Source organism: Halyomorpha halys, unplaced genomic scaffold (genome assembly GCF_000696795.3).
Source record: "Halyomorpha halys isolate HHAL.00 unplaced genomic scaffold, Hhal_1.1 Scaffold233.1, whole genome shotgun sequence".
NCBI classification, from domain to species: domain Eukaryota; kingdom Metazoa; phylum Arthropoda; class Insecta; order Hemiptera; family Pentatomidae; genus Halyomorpha; species Halyomorpha halys.
This window is the reverse complement of record NW_027111122.1, coordinates 404554-410406: the sequence shown is the minus strand read 5'-3', so window position 1 is coordinate 410406 and position 5853 is coordinate 404554. Positions and strand designations below refer to the sequence as shown.

General features: G+C 33.2%; 1 protein-coding gene and 1 non-coding gene across 2 annotated transcripts in view; both read left to right on the top strand.

Moving 5' to 3' along the window:
- The window catches only part of NT1 (Neurotrophin 1), a 123682-nt gene that overhangs the window by 22329 nt on the left and 95500 nt on the right, over positions 1-5853 (top strand). The gene's annotated exons all lie outside the window — the stretch shown is intronic.
- On the top strand, positions 5293-5365 carry TRNAR-CCU (transfer RNA arginine (anticodon CCU)). Its single transcript has one exon. It is a non-coding gene; the product is annotated as a tRNA-Arg (tRNA).

Below are 5853 nucleotides of genomic sequence, written 5' to 3'. Positions count from 1 at the left end.
TTTTGACTGCCGTCAAAATAGCCCTGACGAAGCCCTGCAACGTGGGGCGAAACGTTGGCTCAATAAAATAGTATAATTCTACTATTTAATTTTTTTGACCGCACCCGGACCATATTCCTTTCATCTTTACTCACGGTCAATCAATAATCTTCCTATATGGATTAATAAATGAATAGCGTTACGTGTGCATCATAATTCATTTTGAATATTATTTTTATTATATTGAGGGAATTAGGAGGTCCAAGTGAAATACTTGACTGTTGGTTGGGATTTTTGATCTGTAAAAACTCTACGAGAAAAGTAAATAAATAAAAAATATAATTATAGGCAGAGGAGAGGAGAAGGAGTAAAGAAATAAGAAGTTAAAGGGTGATGGTAACAGAGTTTACGCCAACCTTCCTACCATGCTACCTCGCAGTAAGAGGTGTTGCACATACAAAGGATGGGTGCACATACAAAGGATTAATGAAAGCGGGGAGTTCTTCAAAGAATTTAATATGTCTAAACTTGAAGAAGTTTGTCGGGGGGTGCGGTCAGCAAAGAACAACATAAATAAACAAAACCATATTTATTTATTTTATGCCGACGTTTCGACCTGAGTTTCAGGTGAAACTCAGAACTGTACCTGAAACTCAGGTCGAAACGTCGGCATAAAATAAATAAATATGGTTTTGTTTATTTATGTTGTTCTTTGCTGACCGCACCCCCCGACAAACTTCTTCAAGCATTAGTCTACGGTCAACTATCTACACCTCATTAATATGTCTAAGTGTGATGTGCTGTCATATTTTTTCCAGTTTTAGTTCGTGAAGTATCTGAGCTATGTTTCAGCTCTTGAGTGAAGTGCTTTTACAAATATTCTTTAGAATGCTCTTCTGATACAGTTGAAGGTACTTCTCAGGTGTGTTGGGTATGAGTAGTGTAGTAGGAGTACTCGGGGTAACCTGTCGGGTAAATGACACCCTCGGTGTGTAGATCAGGTGTATGAGTTGAGGTCCCGTCAGTAACTCAGGTGGTTGAGGCGCAAGTCTGCGGGTAGCACCGGTTCCAATCCAGCCTGGGTAGTCGAGTTTTTGTTCATTTCGTTGCGGCCCCACAAAATAAAAAAATACCCCTCTCCCCCAATAGTTGAAATAGGTTCGTTACCTCTAGATAATAGCTCCTTCCTCACCCTGCATGTCAGAAATGACCGGGATGGGGTCGTAAAAAAATAAATAATATAGTAAATAAATAAAGTGGTTGTGTTGCCTGGATGTTGACTTCACGACCTGTATTCTGTGTTGTATGTTTGGAATGAAGGAGCACCCCAAGCATATGCCAGTCCTAAATACTTAATTGGTGTTATAACGACTATTCCTTTTTTTGAGTACGACAGACAAACACACATACATGATTTTTTCAAAATTTCTCATAATCACAATACTTCCCATTACTATGTATTGCATATATGAAAGTAAAAAGAGCTGGAAATTATCACATTATAGGTTATTATTTTGACAAACCATTTCCATAAAAATTACTCTTGTTTAAAATAATTTTAAAAGATGATTTTCTTTATTGTAAATAACCGGATTACTTATATTATATCTAAAGGTTTGTTAGCTGGGAAAACTCGCATTTCTTCCTAAAAGTGGCCAATTCTCAATTAGTTCTGGCTAAATTAGTGAATTATTCTAATAATTTGTGGATTACAATGCACTTTCTCTCACGGCTGAACCAAAAAAAAGATTGAAAGCAACTCTACTCAAGTGACATCTAATAAGTAATATGATGATAGTTATAGCGATGCTCTGAATCGGTAATACTAGTCTATTAGTACATGAAGTGGGCCCTTGCCATAAATTATCTTATATAATTTCTTACCTAGGCCAGTCAATGAGGGGGATGAAAAAGAAAATGGCGGACCCGCCCAAATTGATAGCAGGGTTTTGTTCGGACAAGTTAGGAGGTCATTGGTCATGAAGATCGGGGTCATTGGTACAGAGCTCAAGATAGGAAATTTAGAATGGCTGGGCTATGGAATTGTAGATGATGATTATTATGTGGTGGTGGATGTTAATTATTGCCATGTGGACCTACTTCATGCTTCCTTCCTCCCTCCGCATTTCTATGCCTCTCTATCCTCTGCTGCTGGGAACACTCCAGTAAATCTACTCATTCATGGTATATATCACTGATGAGTGAAAAAAAGAAAAGATGGATTATTTCTGGCTGAAGACAAGATGGCTATCTCATTAGTCTGGGTTGCTTCTCTTGCCACCGAGAGCGCTGGAGGAGGTTAGTATATCGTGTAGACTATTACATGCCATAATGTATTATGGTGGCTCCTCCAATTCAACCTTTCAGTTGCCGTAGGTTACCCAGAACAATCATCAAGGATTTTATGGAAGATTTTGGATTGCAAAGATTGAATACTGAAGGGATTTGAGGGTTTGGTGAAGCCCCAAAGCTCGACTCCATATGTCCAAATTGATCTGATTATCTAGTGTATAAAAGCTTTATGTAGTAAATGGGAAGCTTAGAGCGTTTTTCAATTAGACGTTCTAGTAATGTGAATCTACGAGCAGTTTCTTGTTGTTCGATTCTAGTATGGGGATCCCAAGTGAGTCTCTTGTCAATATAGAGTCCTAAGCAGCGAATCTGTTCAACTAGCTTTAGCGGGATATTCACAAAAAATACAGTAAAGAGGAGATTAGAGGTTTATGATGAAGAGTAAAGGTAATCTGATGGGATTTTAATAAGAATAAAATTAAATTTCCAACTAGTGTGTTCCTATTATTTATTTAAAAGTTACAGTGACATGTTTGAGAAAATATAATTTCAACATACCTGGAGGCCGAGTTGGTCATTAGCTAACTAATTTATAATCATCTAAGGTAACTTGATAACTAATTAGTTGCAGAATTAGTTGTAAGAAAATGGCAGATAATTTAGTTAACAAGTCTTGGCTGGATTTTACAGCAAAATAGCTTATAACGAACATACCTTAAGAGGTAATTAATTTCTGTTCAGAGATCCTTAATTTATATATAATATACAAATTATAATTCATTGCATATGCGGCGATATATATGCTATCGAGTATAGGGAATGAGAACAGCTTTCTCTCGACTCGAGGCTACGATAGTTCTGTCCAACTCAATCGCCAGAATCAATTGGCTTAATATTATTATGTAGTAAAGTAGATATTGTACTTATTACATTAATATTAAGTAATAAGTACAATAAGACTTAATATTAATGCAATAAATACAATGTCTACTTTACTACATAATAATATTAAATTTATTAGAATTACAAACATTTTACAGAACTATTTTTGAAAACCTGCCTGGTAAAAATTGTAATTTGTCAATTTAAAATGATTGTAAAATCATTGTTTTTTTTTTTCAAAATCAAACCTATTTGTTATTTTACCATGTAATATTGTTAATAAACATAATTTAATATAATTTTTGTTCGGCAAGCATTTCGACGCCTAGTGTTCATACCGGCCGAAAGTTTTTATTTTTTTTTTTCCGATCCCTCTAAAACAGAAATAAAAAGTGAATTAATAAGGGCATTACTGTGAAAAAGAAAAGTAATTCGTGTTGGGTCTTACCTTTTACTACCTTTGGTATTTTAAGGTTACCTGTTATGTTTAATGTTATATATGAGCTATCCATTCTAAAAAGGAGCTACTTTAAGTCCGGAGGTGAGGGCCTCCTCTTGTTGAGATAAAAGTAAAAAAAAAAACATTAATTAATAAAGACGATAGATAATGGTGAAATAATAAGAAAACAGTCAGAAATCGAAAGAGAAGTGTGGGGGAGGGGGAGTGGGTGCATCAGTAGATGGAGTTATGAGGTGACCGGCCGAAGTGAACTGTAACACAATAATATAACAAAAATGCCCGTAACGTAGTCAACTAATAGTACAAGAGCCGGGAAGAAAAAAAGGCAGTTATCTCACACCAACTTTGGATTACTTTAATGAAAACTATGTATAATTAATAGTCAAAATTTACGAGTCTGCCAAGTGTAGTTGGGGGGAATAAAAAATGGCGGCTGTTTCAAAGCGATAAAAAAAAAACTAATTTTTCATTCGGAGCTCTATATCTTTAAAACTACCAACAACACAAGAAAACCTAAGAGAACGTCATTCAAAGAAGAGTAAATTTGCTAAAATATGAGCCCTAATAGAGTTATTTACGTTAAATAGTTTTCGAGATATAGCTTTTTAAAAAGCAACATTCCATAAAAGTTGTAAGGGACGTACTGAAGGATTAGTAGTTAGTGAGTTTATTTTGAAAAATTTATAACTCGGCGGTTGTTTCAAAACCTTAATTTTTCATTCGGAGCTCTTCCTCTTAAAAACTACCAACAACACTAGAAAATCTAAAAGAACATTATTTAAAGAAGAGTAAATTTGCTGAAATATTAGCCCTAAAAGAGCTATTTACGTCCAATAGTTCTCGAGATATAGCTTTTTAGAAAGCAACATTTCTTGAAAATATACTGAAAGATTAGTAGTTAGTTATTTTATGAAATCTATATCTCAGGAACTCTGTGACGTTCAGATGTCTATTAGTACTTAAATTAAAGCTAGTTTAATAGACTATAAAGTAGTTAACCTTCGTAGGAATAGTAGTTTTCATGAGATCGGACGATAAGTTTGATTTATGAAAAAATTCATTTCAGAAACCATTGGACGTACAGATGTCTGCCAACGCTCAAATTAAAGCTAGTTTAATTTAATACGAAATAGTTAATAATGTTTATCATTGTAGGAGTAGTAGTTTTTATGATATTTGACAAAATAAACACATAAAATGTATTAAATATTGGATAACTGCCTTTTTTCTCCTCTTGGGCTCATGTACTATAAGATTTTCAACGAATTTATGTAGAAGAAATAGTATATCATTAATTTTATATTAGGTATGAAAATTAATATAATTAATTATCAACAATCTGAGGTGTAAACCCAAATTTTTAATATAAATTTTATTAAATCCCTAAAATAAATAACATTTATAAAATTAAAGTATTCATACATGTTTATAAATTTTTAATATACAGCTTCCATTGGCAAACAGATCCATCCAAAAATACAATCATTTTATACTTACTGTTAAAATATTCTTGAATTCAATGAATTTTTTTTCTTTGACTTATTATTAACATACAATTCATTATATGCTCTGATGAATACCTATGACACTCGCGTCTTCAATTGGAAACAGTTATTTTCGCTTTGACTCATTGTACATAATTAATTATATTGTGTGACGTAACGCTCACGTGGTCATCAGCCCCTGTGGCCTAATGGATAAGGCATCGGTCTCCTAAACCGGGGATTGTGGGTTCGAGTCCCACCAGGGGTACATTTTTTTCATTCACCATATAAATACGTTTTTTACTAATAATTAAGTAGTTTTATTCAGTAATCATGAAAGTAATAAGTTCCATTACTGAATCACGAAGTTTTAAGAACCTAAATCACAAAATAACCTTAAAAAAATTAAAGGTATATAATAAAAAAAAATAAAGTAATGAATAAAATTTTAGAAATCTTTTCAAGAAACAGACTCGATTCATTAACAAATTTGTGGAAATTGGAATAAATTCAAAAACTTTAATTAAATAAGTTTCGTGGTTACTCACATTTTTTTTTTCTTATGGCCATTGGTTTATTTACGATCGCGATTAAATACAATTAGAAATGGCAACGGCACATGTGCACGCAACTGGGGACTGTTTTTTCTTAGGTTTTTTCGCTTCTTCTTATTCATCTTGGTATTATTAATGTAGTATAGTATTAAAATTTCACTGAAATAGGTTTCTTGGTTATAAATGGTTTTTATTTTATTTT